This window comes from Somniosus microcephalus, chromosome 21 (assembly GCF_052327205.1).
Source record: "Somniosus microcephalus isolate GS21.2 chromosome 21, FLI_Smic_1.0, whole genome shotgun sequence".
Classification (NCBI taxonomy): Eukaryota; Metazoa; Chordata; class Chondrichthyes; order Squaliformes; family Somniosidae; genus Somniosus; species Somniosus microcephalus.
This window is the reverse complement of record NC_141007.1, coordinates 20,747,575-20,765,136: the sequence shown is the minus strand read 5'-3', so window position 1 is coordinate 20,765,136 and position 17,562 is coordinate 20,747,575. Positions and strand designations below refer to the sequence as shown.

General features: G+C 50.5%; 1 protein-coding gene across 6 annotated transcripts in view; it reads right to left on the bottom strand.

Moving 5' to 3' along the window:
• spata20 (spermatogenesis associated 20) overlaps positions 1–17,562 on the bottom strand; it is a 475,652-nt gene that overhangs the window by 396,316 nt on the left and 61,774 nt on the right. The gene's annotated exons all lie outside the window — the stretch shown is intronic.

The window sequence follows — 17,562 nt, the reverse complement described above, 5'->3', positions numbered from 1 at the left end:
CCCCCTCAAGTGGATCTAAAAACCCTATGGCACTATTTCAAAGCAGAGCAGGGGAGTTATCCCCAGGGTCCTGGGCCAATATTGATCCCTCAACCAACATCACTAAAAACAGATTATTTGGTCATTATCATATTGCTGTTTGTGGGAGCTTGCTGCTGTGTTTCCTACATTACAACAGTGACTACACTTCAAAAGTACTTCATTGGCTGTAAAGTGTTTTGAGACATTCAGAGGTCGTGAAAGGCGCTGTTTTAATTTAAGTCTTTCTTTCTTTTTCTTTCAATCCTCAACTACAACTTTGTAAGGTGGAGGCCCAGAGCTGTGGGGCACTGGAACACACCTCATCCGATCAACATCAGCTCTACACCAATGCACTAGAGGGTCATGGCACTTCACCTCAGAGTCACGGGAATGGGCGGGAGAAGAGAACAAATACCCAAGGTCCAATTATCTGCCTTCAGGTTGCAGATCCAGCCACCTGATGTACCAGGACTGGGTAGTGGAGACGGTAACAGCAGGAGAGAGATGGAAGAATAACCAAATCAAAGCTACTTGAGTGTGATGGTGCTGATTTACACACCTTGCTTCATGTGTCAAAACGTCATGGCTTAAAACTGCCTAAAACAACTGAATTGAAAACAATGTAAGGATAGGACGATGCTTTGGGTTAACAAATTGTCCTTTCACTTCCTGGGTATGGAGGTGAGCCCACCGAGAGTGATGGGGTCATCTGCTGGTTGTAAGGGTTCCATACGAAGAGAGTTCAGTCAGTCTCAATCCAGTTCCCAATAGCCATGCACCCACAGCACAGAATTACCCGCAATGAAGATTTATTCTGTTTCTAATCCATTCTATTCCTGAACTGAGAGTGTTTGATGGGACAATGTAGAGGGAGCTTTACTCTGTATCTAACACGTGCTGTACCTGCCCTGGGAGTGTTTGATGGGACAGTGTAGAGGGAGCTTTACTCTGTATCCAACTCGTGCTGTACCTGCCCTGGGAGTGTTTGATGGGACAGTGTAGAGGGAGCTTTACTCTGTATCTAACCCGTGCTGTACCTGCCCTGGGAGTGTTTGATGGGGCAGTGTAGAGGGAGCTTTACTCTGTATCTAACCCGTGCTGTACCTGCCCTGGGAGTGTTTGATGGGACAGTGTAGAGGGAGCTTTACTCTGTATCTAACCCGTGATGTACCTGCCCTAGGAGTGTTTGATGGGGCAGTGTAGAGGGAGCTTTACTCTGTATCTAACCCGTGCTGTACCTGCCCTGGGAGTGTTTGATGGGACAGTGTAGAGGGAGCTTTACTCTGTATCTAACCCGTGATGTACCTGCCCTAGGAGTGTTTGATGGGGCAGTGTAGAGGGAGCTTTATTCTAAACTGTTCTAGGAGTGTTTGATGTGGACACTGAGTGTGCGAAACAGAAAGTGTTCCATTCCCGGCACGAACATCCCTCACCTTGCCAAGCACAAAAACTCACCCAATAAAATTGCATCATTACTAAAGCAGGATCAGATAAACATCTACCTAATTACTCAGCCTGCAAAAGAAGATCCTCACTTCTCCGAGTTTAAGATTGGTATCAGCTTGTGAGCTAATTCTGAACACCACCAATAAAACAGGAGAGAGAAAAACAAATTCTTTTATTTCGAAGACTGACAACTTTCAGAGTGGCTTATCCAGGGAAAGGTTAATGAATGGCGCCTCATTACCTCCCCCTGAAGTGTCCCTGTGAGTTGAGTGTAATGAGATTGGTGTCTGCCGTTATTTTCTCGGATAAGCAGCTCAGAAAACAAGTGGCTGGAGTCTCCAGCGAATTCTCATTTCCTGAAACTGCCGTCAGCTATTGATTTCACCAAGTTACGACCTGATTAATGCTTTTTAAAAACTCGCACCAGAAACAGTTTCAGCTGTCGCGCGGAGATGACGGGAGAAAAGTAAAGCAGGTCCGCCAACTGGGAACTGTTTAAGGCTATAATTATACCATAACTACTGATCTCGGGCTGATTCGCTGACAGCTCCGGGATGGAAGTCTGACTCATGCTGGTCAGCCATGGCTCAGTGGACAGCACTCTCGCCTCGGAGTCAGAAGGTTGTGGGTTCACAGACCCACTCCAGAGACTTGAGCACAAAATCTAGGCTGGCACTTCAGGGCAGTACTGAGGGAGTGCTGCACTGTCAGAGGTGTCGTCTCTTGGATGAGACGTTAACTGAGGCCCCGTCTACTCTCTCAGGTGGAGGTAAAAGATCCCATGGCATTATTTCGAAGAAGAGCAGGGGAGTTCTCCCCAGTGTCCTGGCCAATATTTACCCATCAACCAACATCACTAAAACAGATTATCTGGTCATTATCTCATTGCTGTTTGTGGGACGTTGCTGTACAATGAATGGCTGCAAAAAGTACTTAAATTGCTGTGAAGCACTTTGGGGCATTCAGAGGACGTGAAAGGCACTTTATAAATGCAAGCCCTTTCTCTTTCCTTTCTTGGGCCCAGCTGCTCTTGTAGCTCTTCCCCATACCTGTTTAGAAAGTATAGACAGAGCTCAGTTACATTTTAAATGTGAGAGAGCATTCTCACTCTTTCACAATAAGCTCTGCGCGAGCTTCGAGAATGTCCTGGAGGGTGGAACGGTGCCCACCCCCACGCACAGGTACAAAAAGTCATCACAAAGGCTAATGGAATGTTGGACTTGATCTCAAGCGGGCTGGAATACAAAAGTGAGGAAGTGATGCTTCAGTGACAGAGCCTTGGTCAGACCCCATCTGGACACCGCGTTCGGTTCCGGGCCCCGCACCTCAGGAAGGATAGATTGGCCTTGGAGGGGGAGCAGCGCAGATTCACCAGAATGATACCAGGGCCAAAAGGGCTACATTAGGAGGGCAGGTTGCATAGACTTGGCTTGTATTCCCTTGAGTTTAGATGGTTGGAAGGTGATCTAATTGAGGCGTTAAAAATGATAAAAGGATTCGATAGGGTAGATACAGAAAAGTATTTCCTCTGATGGGGGAATCCAGAACAGGGGAAATCTTAATTTTAGAGCTTGGACATTCAGGAGTGAAATCAGGAAACACTTCTTCACACAGGGGGTATTGGAAATCTGGAACACTCTCCCCCAAAAGGCTGTGAATGCTGGGGGGGTCAATTGAAGTGGATGGATAGATTTTTAAGGCTATCAAGGGATATGGAATTAAGGCAGGAAAACGGAGTTATGGCACAGATCAGCCAGGATCTAACAGAATGGCGGAACAAGCTCGAGGGGCTGATTGACCTTTCTCCGATCCTATGTTCCTAGTACCACCCTGGAATTGTTAAGCCCAGGGGATGCGAGAGGACCTCCCCTCCAGGGGGGTCTCACCGCAGTGTTGCTCCAGAGTCGGACCGGAGTTATACCGTCACTCTCACATTGCTGCAAAACAGCACTGTCAGAAGTGGCAGTGTACCTGCAGCCTTAGCGTCAAGACTTTTCTGGTAAAACTGAAATTAACTACAATTTAGTCTATTCTAACACAAACAAGCAGCTTCTGAATGGCATGTTTCAGGGAGAACCAGCTGGTTACCACCAGCTGGCAGCCATGCCTGAACTCATACTGACAAATGCCACCATTTATTTTACCCCCGTCACCCAGTCATTCTATAATAATTCAATATTATTGGTTATTCAATAAATCCAATAGGGAATTCAGGAGAAACTTCTTTACCCAGAGAGGGGTGAGAATGTATCACTCGCTACCACACGGAGTAGTTGAGGCAGCCAGCATAGATGTATTTAAGGGGAAGCTAGATAAGTACATGAGGGAGAAAAGAATATACAAGGATAAGCTGATAGGGTGAGATGAAGTAAGGTGGGAGGAGGCTCACGTGGTGTACAAACACTGGCATAGTATTCAGCTTTATAACTTACATCTTTGACCTCGGCCGACCAGCGGAAGGCCCCGGGGAAGAATGGCGGCGGAGTGGGAACAGGGCCGAACATTCCTCCCGCTCCATTCCAACTCCGCTGCCATCCACAGTTCTGCCGGACGGAGGGAGTTGAATTCTCCTCCACGGTCTCGGTCAATATTATTTTCACAGTTCCAGTGGTTAACATCTAGAGCCCTTTCCCCGTGATTACATCCAGCCTCATTCCTGAGGGGAGACCACCCCCACCCCCACTTTCTGGAACACTAGAGCGCACTTCACCAAATGTCTGAATTAACGATTCTTTCAGTGAGATAAAGAGAGTCCCCCCCAGGCTTGGTTATGTAAGGTGGCTGGTGAGGACTGTGCTGACGCTCCTCGTTCCAGTTGGTTGAAGATGTTGATGTATAAAGCTGGCGGCTGAGTCTCGGTTCACATGTAATAAACTGTCTGCAGTGTGGGATCACTCAGTGCCCCGTTACATCTCACGCACTTCACCACATTCTCTTTCCGTTTGCTATTAACAGCAGTTCCCATCCTTTTGATATTGAAATCTCTTTTTACAACGCCAGAAGATTTTCACAAACCTTCCAGCGACAGATCAGAAATCTGTCCTATTTATTATCATATAACTATATATAATTTTTAGATAGAAGCCTTAGAGAAACACCCGGTTATTGTTTGCTGCAAACAACAGCTTGCATTTATATAGCACCTTTAACGTAGTAAAACATCCCAAGGCTCTTCACAGGAGCGTCATCAAACAAAATTTGAAATCGAGCCACATAAGGAGATATTAGGGCAGGCAAAGAGGTAGGTTTAAAGGGGCGTCTTAAAGGAGGAAAGAGAGGTAGAGAGGCAGCGAGGTTTAAGGAGGGAATTCCAGAGCTCAGGGCCCAGGCAGCTGAAGGCACGGCCGCCAATGGTGGAGCGATTAAAATCGAGGATGCTCAAGAGGGCAGAATTGGAGGAGTGCAGATATCTCGGAGAGTTGTAGGGGCTGAAGGAGCTTGCAGAGATAGGGAGGGGCGAGGCCAGACTCTGCACTTATAACTTACATCTTTGACCAAGCTTTTGGTGATCTGCCCTAATATCTCCACATGTGGCTCAGGTCTGTAATTAAGCCACAGTAACCCCGTGAGGGGCATTACCAGGAAGCAAGCACACCCATAGATTCTGTGTCGACAAACAGCATGCTCTCCCCTGAAGTTCAGGTGTTTTAAATCTGGTGTGAACAGATTTGACTGTAGCATCTATTAGGAGGCTGTTAACCAAAATTTGATTGCGTGACAAAGGCTTGTGAAACTTAAGATACAAGTGGACCAATCTGCATGATGGGCGGGTATCCCGCACACTGTCTCTGAAGAGCTACAGGCAGAGAGAAATATTCGGCTGTTTTGCTGCCAGTTCTTGATTCATCGAGACAAAGACAAACCGAAAAAATCTGTAATGCTTCAAAGACCCCTCAAATACATGTTTTATATTACTGATGCTGGTCCGGGTTTAGGATATCAAGAAAGCTAGTGAAGTGTCGACAAAGTGTCGCTCTTATTAATTTTGTGTAGGAGGAGATGTCAGTTAAAAGGGGAAGCTTGATAAGTACATGAGGGAGAAAGGAATAGAAGGATATGCTGTTGGGTGAGATGAAGTAGGGTGGAAGGAGGCTTGTGTGGAGCATAAACATCGGCTCAGACCAGTTGGACCGAATGGCCTTTTTCTGTGCTGTAAATTTTATGTAATTAAAAGTTCTGTAATCAAGTGAAATCTGCTGCACTGATTTGTCGCTACTGTCTAATTGTTACTTTTAATAAACCTGATTGGTAGTTTGAGTTACATGGTCTGACAGATTGGCTATTCCACTGTCCAAACACGAGGACAATGTGAGGAGACTTGCGAAACTGCAGTCACCTAATTACAATCACAGCTTCCGGTTTGGTCCCTGCGCGCTACGTTACCAGACGTTCTGTGTGTAAGGTCACACTCTGGTTTGTAAGGAGTGAGACACTTTTGGCATTCTTGAACTAGAGAACTATGTGGGAAAAGCAAAATATAACGCTCCCACGTTTTCCTGTAATCACAATGTGTTCACACTAAAATTAACCTGCAGATATTTGGGGGTGTGAATGATGTGGGTTTGTCTTACAGGAGCTGGCTCCACCAACACAAGGTACAGCTGCACATCATTTCGAAAAACAATTCATTTCCACAAAATGCTCACCGGTAAAGTTCAAACAGGAGAGCTATACAGAGACAGTATCAGGGAGAGTGGGACTGTACAGAGACAGTATCAGGGAGAGTGGGGCTCTACAGTCAGTATCAGGGAGAGTGGGACTGTACAGTCAGTGTCAGGGAGAGTGGGACTGTACAGTCAGTATCAGGGAGAGTGGGGCTGTACAGTCAGTATCAGGGAGAGTGGGACTGTACAGTCAGTGTCAGGGAGAGTGGGGCTGTACAGTCAGTATCAGGGAGAGTGGGACTGTACAGTCAGTATCAGGGAGAGTGGGACTGTACAGTCAGTATCAGGGAGAGTGGGGCTGTACAGTCAGTATCAGGGAGAGTGGGACTGTACAGTCAGTGTCAGGGAGAGTGGGACTGTACAGTCAGTATCAGGGAGAGTGGGACTGTACAGTCAGTGTCAGGGAGAGTGGGGCGGTACAGTCAGTATCAGGGAGAGTGGGGCTGTACAGTCAGTATCAGGGAGAGTGGGACTGTACAGTCAGTATCAGGGAGAGTGGGACTGTACAGTCAGTATCAGGGAGAGTGGGGCTGTACAGTCAGTATCAGGGAGAGTGGGACTGTACAGTCAGTATCAGGGAGAGTGGGACTGTACAGTCAGTATCAGGGAGAGTGGGACTGTACAGTCAGTATCAGGGAGAGTGGGGCTGTACAGTCAGTATCAGGGAGAGTGGGACTGTACAGTCAGTGTCAGGGAGAGTGGGACTGTACAGTCAGTATCAGGGAGAGTGGGACTGTACAGTCAGTGTCAGGGAGAGTGGGGCGGTACAGTCAGTATCAGGGAGAGTGGGGCTGTACAGTCAGTATCAGGGAGAGTGGGACTGTACAGTCAGTATCAGGGAGAGTGGGACTATACAGTCAGTATCAGGGAGAGTGGGACTGTACAGTCAGTATCAGGGAGAGTGGGACTGTACAGTCAGTATCAGGGAGAGTGGGGCTGCACAGTCAGTGTCAGGGAGAGTGGGGCTGTACAGTCAGTCATAGAGTCATAGAGTTATACAGCACAGAAAGAGGCCCTTCGGCCCATCGTGTCTCCGCCGTCCATCAATCCCTGTCCAGTCTAATCCCATTTTCCAGCATTTGGTCCATAGCCTTGTATGCAATGGCATTTCAAGTGCTCATCCAAATGCTTCTTGAATGTTGTGAGGGTTCCTGCCTCTACCACCCTTTCATGCAGTGAGTTCCAGATTCCAACCACCCTCTAGGTGAAAAAGTTCCTCCTCAAATCCCCTCTAAATCTCCTGCCCCTTACCCTGAATCTATGCCCCCTTGTTATTGACCCCCCTACTAAGGGGAAAAGTTCCTCTTTATCTACCCTATCTATGCCCCTCATCATTTTGTACACCTCAATCAGGTCCCCCCTCAGCCTTCTTTGCTCCAAGGAAAACAACCCCAGCCTGTTTAGTCTTTCTTCATAGCTGAGGCGCTCCATCCCAGGTAACATCCTGGTGAATCTTCTCTGCACCCTCTCCAAAGCAATCACATCCTTCCTATAGTGAGGCGACCAGAACTGCACACAGTACTCCAGCTGTGGCCTCACCAGCGTTTTGTACAGCTCCATCATAACCTCCCTGCTCTTATATTCTATGCCTCGGCTAATGAAGGCAAGTATCCCATATGCCTTTTTAACCACCTTATCTACCTGTTCCGCTGCCTTCAGGGATCTATGTACATGTACACCAAGGTCCCTCTGACCCTCTGTACTTCCTAGGGGCCTACCACTCATTGTGTATTCCCTTGCCTTATTTGTCCGTCCAAAATGCATCACCTCGCACTTTTCAGGGTTAAATTCCATTTGCCACTTTTCCGCCCATCTGACCAACCCGTTTATATCGTCCTGTAGCCTGCGGCTTTCCTCCTCGCAATTTACCACCCCACCAATTTTCGTGTCATCCGCGAACTTACTGATCATACCTTTTACATTCTCATCCAAATCATTTATGTAGATCACAAACAGCAAAGGACCCAGCACCGATCCCTGAGGTACCCCATTGGACACAGGCTTCCAGTCACAAAAGCAACCTTCGACCATCACCCTCTGCCTCCTGCCACTCAGCCAGTTTAGGATCCAACGCGCCAAGGCACCCTGGATCCCATGGGCTCTTACCTTCTTGACCAGTCTCCAATGCGGGACTTTGTCAAAAGCTTTGCTGAAGTCCATGTAAACCACATCCACAGCATTTCCCTCATCCACACACCTAGTCACCCCCTCGAAAAATTCAATCAGATTTGTCAGACATGATTTACCCTTGACAAAGCCATGCTGACTATCCCCGATTAATCCTTGCCTCTCCAAGTGGAGAATAATTTTGTCCCTCAGAATTTTTTCCAATAATTTCCCTACCGCAGATGTTAGGCTCACTGGCCTGTAACTCCCTGGTTTATCCCTGCTACCCATCTTGTATAATGGTACTATGTTAGCTGTTCTCCAGTCCTCTGGTACATCCCCTGTGGCCAGAGAGGAAGTATCAGGGAGATGGGACTGTACAGTCAGTATCAGGGAGAGTGGGGCTGTACAGTCAGTATCAGGGAGAGTGGGGCTGTACAGTCAGTATCAGGGATAGTGGGACTGTACAGTCAGTATCAGGGACAGTGGGACTGTACAGTCAGTATCAGGGAGAGTGGGACTGGACAGTCAGTATCAGGGAGAGTGGGACTGGTCTGGTCAGTCAGTATCAGGGAGCGTGGGACTGGACAGTCAGTATCAGGGAGAGTGGGGCTGTACAGTCAGTATCAGGGAGAGTGAGACTGTACAGTCAGTATCAGGGAGAGTGAGACTGTACAGTCAGTATCAGGGAGAGTGGGGCTGCACAGTCAGTATCAGGGAGAGTGGGGCTGTACAGTCAGTATCAGGGAGAGTGGGGCTGTACAGTCAGTAACAGGGATAGTGGGACTGTACAGTCAGTATCAGGGAGAGTGGGGCTGTACAGTCAGTATCGGGGAGAGTGGGGCTGTACAGTCAGTATCGGGGAGAGTGGGACTGTACAGTCAGTATCGGGGAGAGTGAGACCGCACAGTCAGTATCAGGGAGAGTGCGACCGTACAGTCAGTATCAGGGAGAGTGCGACCGTACAGTCAGTATCAGGGAGAGTGGGGCTGTACAGTCAGTATCAGGGAGAGTGGGGCTGTACAGTCAGTATCAGGGAGAGTGCGGCTGTTCAGTCAGTATCAGGGAGAGTGGGACTGTACAGTCAGTATCAGGGAGAGTGGGAATGTAAGTCAGTATCAGGGAGAGTGGGACTGGACAGTCAGTATCAGGGAGAGTGGGGCTGTACAGTCAGTATCAGGGAGAGTGGGGCTGTACAGTCAGTATCAGGGAGAGTGGGACTGTACAGTCAGTATCAGGGAGAGTGGGGCTGTACAGTCAGTATCAGGGAGAGTGGGGCTGTACAGTCAGTATCAGGGATAGTGGGACTGTACAGTCAGTATCAGGGAGAGTGGGGCTGTACAGTCAGTATCAGGGAGAGTGGGGCTGTACAGTCAGTATCGGGGAGAGTGCGACTGTACAGCCAGTATCAGGGAGAGTGGGACTGTACAGTCAGTATCAGGGAGAGTGGGACTTTACAGTCAGTATCAGGGAGAGTGGGACTGTACAGTCACAATCAGGGGGATTGGGACTGTACAGTCAGTATCAGGGAGAGTGGGACTGTACAGTCAGTATCAGGGAGAGTGAGACTGTACTATCAGTATCAGGGAGAGTGGGACTGTACAGTCAGTATCAGGGAGAGTGGGACTGTACTGTCAGTATCAGGGAGCGTGGGACTGTACAGTCAGTATCAGGGAGAGTGGGACTGTACAGAGACAGTATCAGGGAGAGTGGGACTGTACAGTCAGTATCAGGGAGAGTGGGACTGTACAGAGACAGTATCAGGGAGAGTGGGGCTGTACAGTCAGTATCAGGGAGAGTGGGACTGTACAGTCAGTATCAGGGAGAGTGGGACAGTACAGTCAATATCAGGGAGAGTGAGACTGTACAGAGACAGTATCAGGGAGAGTGGGGCTGTACAGTCAGTATCAGGGAGAGTGGGGCTGTACAGTCAGTATCAGGGAGAGTGAGACTGTACAGTCAGTATCAGGGAGAGTGGGACTGTACAGAGACAGTATCAGGGAGAGTGGGGCTGTACAGTCAGTATCAGGGAGAGTGGGACTGTACAGTCAGTATCAGGGAGAGTGGGACTGGACAGTCAGTATCAGGGATAGTGGGACTGTACAGTCAGTATCAGGGAGAGTGGGGCTGTACAGTCAGTATCGGGGAGAGTGGGGCTGTACAGTCAGTATCGGGGAGAGTGGGACTGTACAGTCAGTATCAGGGAGAGTGGGGCTGTACAGTCAGTATCAGGGAGAGTGGGACTGTACAGTCAGTATCAGGGTGAGCGGGACTGTACAGTCAGTATCAGGGAGAGTGGGACTGTACAGTCAGTATCAGGGAGAGTGGGACTGTACAGTCAGTTTCAGGGAGCGTGGGACTGTACAGTCAGTATCAGGGAGAGTGGGACTATACAGTCAGTATCAGGGAGAGTGGGGCTGTACAGTCAGTGTCAGGGAGAGTGGGACTGTACAGTCAGTATCAAGGAGAGTGGGACTGTACAGTCAGTATCAGGGAGAGTGGGACTGTACAGTCAGTATCAGGGAGAGTGGGACTGGAGAGCCAGTATCAGGGAGAGTGGGACTGTACAGTCAGTATCAGGGAGAGTGGGACTGCACAGTCAGAATCAGTGGGATTGGGACTGCACAGTCAGTATCAGAGAGAGTGGGACTGTAGTCAGTAGCAGGGAGAGTGGGGCTGTACAGTCAGTATCAGGGAGAGTGAGACTGTACAGAGACAGTATCAGGGAGAGTGGGGCTGTACACTCAGTATCAGGGAGAGTGGGACTATACAGTCAGTATCAGGGAGAGTGGGACTGTACAGAGTCAGTATCAGGGAGAGTGGGACTGTACAGTCAGTATCAGGGAGAGTGGGACTGTACAGTCAGTATCAGGGAGAGTGGGACTGTACAGTCAGTATCAGGGAGAGTGGGACTGCACAGTCAGTATCTGGGAGAGTGGGGCTGTACAGTCAGTATCGGGGAGAGTGGGTCTGTACAGTCAGTATCAGGGAGAGTGGGGCTGTACAGTTAGTATCAGGGAGAGTGGGGCTGTACAGTCAGTATCAGGGAGAGTGGGACTGTACAGTCAGTATCAGGGAGAGTGGGACTGTACAGTCAGTATCGGGGAGAGTGGGGCTGTACAGTCAGTATCGGGGAGAGTGGGACTGTACAGTCAGTATCAGCGAGAGTGGGACTGTACAGACAGTATCAGGGAGAGTGGGGCCGTACAGTTAGTATCAGGGAGAGTGAGACCGTACAGTCAGTATCAGGGAGAGTGGGACCGTACAGTCAGTATCAGGGAGAGTGGGGCTGTACAGTCAGTTTCAGGGAGAGTGGGACTGTACAGTCAGTATCAGGGAGAGTGGGACTGTACAGTCAGTATCAGGGAGAGTGGGGCTGTACAGTCAGTATCAGGGAGAGTGGGACTGTACAGTCAGTATCAGGGTGAGCGGGACTGTACAGTCAGTTTCAGGGAGAGTGAGACTCGACAGTCAGTATAAGGGAGAGTGAGACCGTACAGTCAGTATCAGGGAGAGTGCGACCGTACAGTCATTATCAGGGAGAGTGCGATCGTACAGTCAGTATCAGGGAGAGTGGGGCTGTACAGTCAGTATCAGGGAGAGTGGGGCTGTACAGTCAGTATCAGGGAGAGTGGGGCTGTACAGTCAGTATCAGGGAGAGTGGGGCTGTACAGTCAGTATCAGGGAGAGTGGGGCTGCACAGTCAGTATCAGGGAGAGTGGGACTGCACAGTCAGTATCAGGGAGAGTGGGACCGTACAGTCAGTATCGGGGAGAGTGGGGCCGTACAGTCAGTATTGGGAAGAGTGGGACTGTGCAGTCAGTATCAGGGAGAGTGGGACTGTACAGTCAGTATCGGGGCGAGTGGGGCTGTACAGTCAGTATCGGGGAGAGTGGGACTGTACAGTCAGTATCGGGGAGAGTGGGACTGTACAGTCAGTATCGGGGAGAGTGGGACTGTACAGTCAGTATCAGGGAGCGTGGGACTGCACAGTCAGTATCAGGGAGAGTGGGACTGTCCAGAGACAGTATCAGGGAGAGTGGGACTGTACAGTCAGTATCAGGGAGAGTGGGACTGTACAGAGACAGTATCAGGGAGAGTGGGGCTGTACAGTCAGTATCAGGGAGAGTGGGACTGTACAGTCAGTATCAGGGAGATTGGGACAGTACAGTCAATATCAGGGAGAGTGGGATTGTACAGTCAATATCAGGGAGAGTGGGACTGCACAGTCAATATCAGGGAGAGTGGGGCTGTACAGTCAGTATCAGGGAGAGTGGGACTGCACTGTCAGTATCAGGGAGAGTGGGACTGTACAGTCAGTATCAGGGAGCGTGGGACTTTACAGACAGTATCAGGGAGAGTGGGACTGTACAGAGACAGTATCAGGGAGAGTGGGACTGTACAGTCAGTATCAGGGAGAGTGGGACTGTACAGAGACAGTATCAGGGAGAGTGGGACTGTACAGTCAGTATCAGGGAGAGTGGGGCTGTACAGTCAGTATCGGGGAGAGTGGGACTGTACAGTCAGTATCGGGGAGAGTGGGACAGTACAGTCAGTATCGGGGAGAGTGGGACTGTACAGTCAGTATCGGGGAGAGTGGGGCCGTACAGTCAGTATCGGGGAGAGTGGGGCCGTACAGTCAGTATCGGGGAGAGTGGGGCCGTACAGTCAGTATCGGGGAGAGTGGGGCCGTACAGTCAGTATCAGGGAGAGTGGGGCCGTACAGTCAGTATCAGGGAGAGTGGGACCGTACAGTCAGTATCAGGGAGAGTGGGGCCGTACAGTCAGTTTCAGGGAGAGTGGGACCGTACAGTCAGTATCAGGGAGAGTGGGACTGTACAGTCAGTATCAGGGAGAGTGGGACTGTACAGTCAGTATCAGGGAGAGTGGGACTGTACAGTCAGTTTCAGGGAGCGTGGGACTGTACAGTCAGTATCAGGGAGAGTGGGACTATACAGTCAGTATCAGGGAGAGTGGGGCTGTACAGTCAGTGTCAGGGAGAGTGGGACTGTACAGTCAGTATCAAGGAGAGTGGGACTGTACAGTCAGTATCAGGGAGAGTGGGACTGTACAGTCAGTATCAGGGAGAGTGGGACTGGAGAGCCAGTATCAGGGAGAGTGGGACTGTACAGTCAGTATCAGGGAGAGTGGGACTGCACAGTCAGAATCAGTGGGATTGGGACTGCACAGTCAGTATCAGAGAGAGTGGGACTGTAGTCAGTAGCAGGGAGAGTGGGGCTGTACAGTCAGTATCAGGGAGAGTGAGACTGTACAGAGACAGTATCAGGGAGAGTGGGGCTGCATAGTCAGTATCAGGGAGAGTGGGACTGTACAGAGACAGTATCAGGGAGAGTGGGGCTGTACACTCAGTATCAGGGAGAGTGGGACTATACAGTCAGTATCAGGGAGAGTGGGACTGTACAGAGTCAGTATCAGGGAGAGTGGGACTGTACAGTCAGTATCAGGGAGAGTGGGACTGTACAGTCAGTATCAGGGAGAGTGGGACTGTACAGTCAGTATCAGGGAGAGTGGGACTGCACAGTCAGTATCTGGGAGAGTGGGGCTGTACAGTCAGTATCGGGGAGAGTGGGTCTGTACAGTCAGTATCAGGGAGAGTGGGGCTGTACAGTTAGTATCAGGGAGAGTGGGGCTGTACAGTCAGTATCAGGGAGAGTGGGACTGTACAGTCAGTATCAGGGAGAGTGGGACTGTACAGTCAGTATCGGGGAGAGTGGGGCTGTACAGTCAGTATCGGGGAGAGTGGGACTGTACAGTCAGTATCAGCGAGAGTGGGACTGCACAGACAGTATCAGGGAGAGTGGGGCCGTACAGTTAGTATCAGGGAGAGTGAGACCGTACAGTCAATATCAGGGAGAGTGGGACCGTACAGTCAGTATCAGGGAGAGTGGGGCTGTACAGTCAGTTTCAGGGAGAGTGGGACTGTACAGTCAGTATCAGGGAGAGTGGGACTGTACAGTCAGTATCAGGGAGAGTGGGGCTGTACAGTCAGTATCAGGGAGAGTGGGACTGTACAGTCAGTATCAGGGTGAGCGGGACTGTACAGTCAGTTTCAGGGAGCGTGGGACTGTACAGTCAGTATCAGGGAGAGTGGGACTATACAGTCAGTATCAGGGAGAGTGGGGCTGCACAGTCAGTGTCAGGGAGAGTGGGACTGTACAGTCAGTATCAAGGAGAGTGGGACTGCACAGTCAGAATCAGTGGGATTGGGACTGTACAGTCAGTATCAGAGAGAGTGGGACTGTAGTCAGTAGCAGGGAGAGTGGGGCTGTACAGTCAGTATCAGGGAGAGTGAGACTGTACAGAGACAGTATCAGGGAGAGTGGGGCTGCACAGTCAGTATCAGGGAGAGTGGGACTGTACAGAGACAGTATCAGGGAGAGTGGGGCTGTACACTCAGTATCAGGGAGAGTGGGACTTTTCAGTCAGTATCAGGGAGAGTGGGACTGTACAGAGTCAGTATCAGGGAGAGTGGGACTGTACAGCCAGTATCAGGGAGAGTGGGACTGTACAGTCAGTATCAGGGAGAGTGGGACTGCACAGTCAGAATCAGTGGGATTGGGACTGTACAGTCAGTATCAGAGAGAGTGGGACTGTAGTCAGTAGCAGGGAGAGTGGGGCTGTACAGTCAGTATCAGGGAGAGTGAGACTGTACAGAGACAGTATCAGGGAGAGTGGGGCCGTACAGTCAGTATCAGGGAGAGTGGGACCGTACAGTCAGTATCAGGGAGAGTGGGGCTGTACAGTCAGTTTCAGGGAGAGTGGGACTGTACAGTCAGTATCAGGGAGAGTGGGACTGTACAGTCAGTATCAGGGAGAGTGGGGCTGTACAGTCAGTATCAGGGAGAGTGGGACTGTACAGTCAGTATCAGGGTGAGCGGCACTGTACATTCAGTATCAGGGAGAGTGGGACTGCACAGTCAGTATCAGGGAGAGTGGGACTGTACAGTCAGTTTCAGGGAGCGTGGGACTGTACAGTCAGTATCAGGGAGAGTGGGACTATACAGTCAGTATCAGGGAGAGTGGGGCTGTACAGTCAGTGTCAGGGAGAGTGGGACTGTACAGTCAGTATCAAGGAGAGTGGGACTGTACAGTCAGTATCAGGGAGAGTGGGACTGTACAGTCAGTATCAGGGAGAGTGGGACTGGAGAGCCAATATCAGGGAGAGTGGGACTGTACAGTCAGTATCAGGGAGAGTGGGACTGCACAGTCAGAATCAGTGGGATTGGGACTGTACAGTCAGTATCAGAGAGAGTGGGACTGTAGTCAGTAGCAGGGAGAGTGGGGCTGTACAGTCAGTATCAGGGAGAGTGAGACTGTACAGAGACAGTATCAGGGAGAGTGGGGCTGCACAGTCAGTATCAGGGAGAGTGGGACTGTGCAGAGACAGTATCAGGGAGAGTGGGACTGTACAGTCAGTATCAGGGAGAGTGGGACTGTACAGTCAGTATCAGGGAGAGTGGGACTGTACAGTCAGTATCAGGGAGAGTGGGACTGTACAGTCAGTATCTGGGAGAGTGGGGCTGTGCAGTCAGTGTCGGGGAGAGTGGGTCTGTACAGACAGTATCAGGGAGAGTGGGGCTGTACAGTCAGTATCAGGGAGAGTGGGGCTGTACAGTCAGTATCAGGGAGAGTGGGACTGTACAGTCAGTATCAGGGAGAGTGGGACTGTACAGTCAGTATCGGGGAGAGTGGGGCTGTACAGTCAGTATCGGGGAGAGTGGGACTGCACAGTCAGTATCAGCGAGAGTGGGACTGTACAGTCAGTATCGGGGAGAGTGGGACTGTACAGTCAGTATCAGGGAGAGTGGGACTGTACAGTCAGTATCAGGGAGAGTGGGACTGTACAGTCAGTATCAGGGAGAGTGGGACTGTACAGTCAGTATCAGGGAGAGTGGGAGTGTACAGTCAGTATCAGGGAGAGTGGGACTGTACAGTCAGTATCAGGGAGAGTGGGACTGGAGAGCCAGTATCAGGGAGAGTGGGACTGTACAGTCAGTATCAGGGAGAGTGGGACTGTACAGTCAGTATCAGGGAGAGTGGGACTGTACAGTCAGAATCAGGGGGATTGCGACTGTATAGCAAGTATGAGAGAGAGTGGGACTGCAGTCAGTAGCAGGGAGAGTGGGACTGGAGAGCCAGTATCAGGGAGAGTGGGACTGCACAGTCAGTATCAGGGAGAGTGGGACTGTACAGTCAGTATCAGGGAGAGTGGGACTGTACAGTCAGTATCAGGGAGAGTGGGACTGTGCAGTCAGTATCAGGGAGAGTGGGACTGTACAGTCAGTATCAGGGAGAGTGGGACTGTACAGTCAGAATCAGGGGGATTGCGACTGTACAGCAAGTATCAGAGAGAGTGGGACTGTAGTCAGTAGCAGGGAGAGTGGGACTGGAGAGCCAGTATCAGGGAGAGTGGGACTGCACAGTCAGTATCAGGGAGAGTGGGACTGTGCAGTCAGTATCAGGGAGAGTGGGACTGTACAGTCAGTATCAGGGAGAGTGAGACTGTACAGTCGGTATCAGACAGAGTGGGACTGTCGTCAGTAGCTGGGAGAGTGGGGCTGTGCAGTCAGCATCAGGGAGAGTGGGACTGTACAGTCAGTATCAGGGAGAGTGGGACTGTACTGTCAGTATCAGGGAGAGTGGGACTGTACTGTCAGTATCAGGGAGAGTGGGACTGTACAGTCAGTATCAGGGAGCGTGGGACTGCACAGTCAGTATCAGGGAGAGTGGGACTGTACAGTCAGTATCAAGGAGAGTGGGACTGTACAGTCAGTATCAGGGAGAGTGGGACTGTACAGTCAGTATCAGGGAGAGTCGGACTGGAGAGCCAGTATCAGTGAGAGTGGGACTGTCCAGTCAGTATCAGGGAGAGTGGGACTGTACAGTCAGAATCAGGGGGATTGCGACTGTACAGCAAGTATCAGAGAGAGTGGTACTATAGTCAGTAGCAGGGAGAGTGGGACTGGAGAGCCAGTATCAGGGAGAGTGGGACTGCACAGTCAGTATCAGGGAGAGTGGGACTGCACAGTCAGCATCAGGGAGAGTGGGACTGTACAGTCAGTATCAGGGAGAGTGAGACTGTACAGTCAGTATCAGAGAGAGTGGGACTGTCGTCAGTAGCAGGGAGAGTGGGGCTGTACAGTCAGCATCAGGGAGAGTGGGACTGTACAGTCAGTATCAGGGAGAGTGGGACTGTACAGTCAGTATCAGGGAGAGTGGGACTGTACTGTCAGTATCAGGGAGAGTGGGACTCTACTGTCAGTATCAGGGAGAGTGGGACTGTACAGTCAGTATCAGGGAGCGT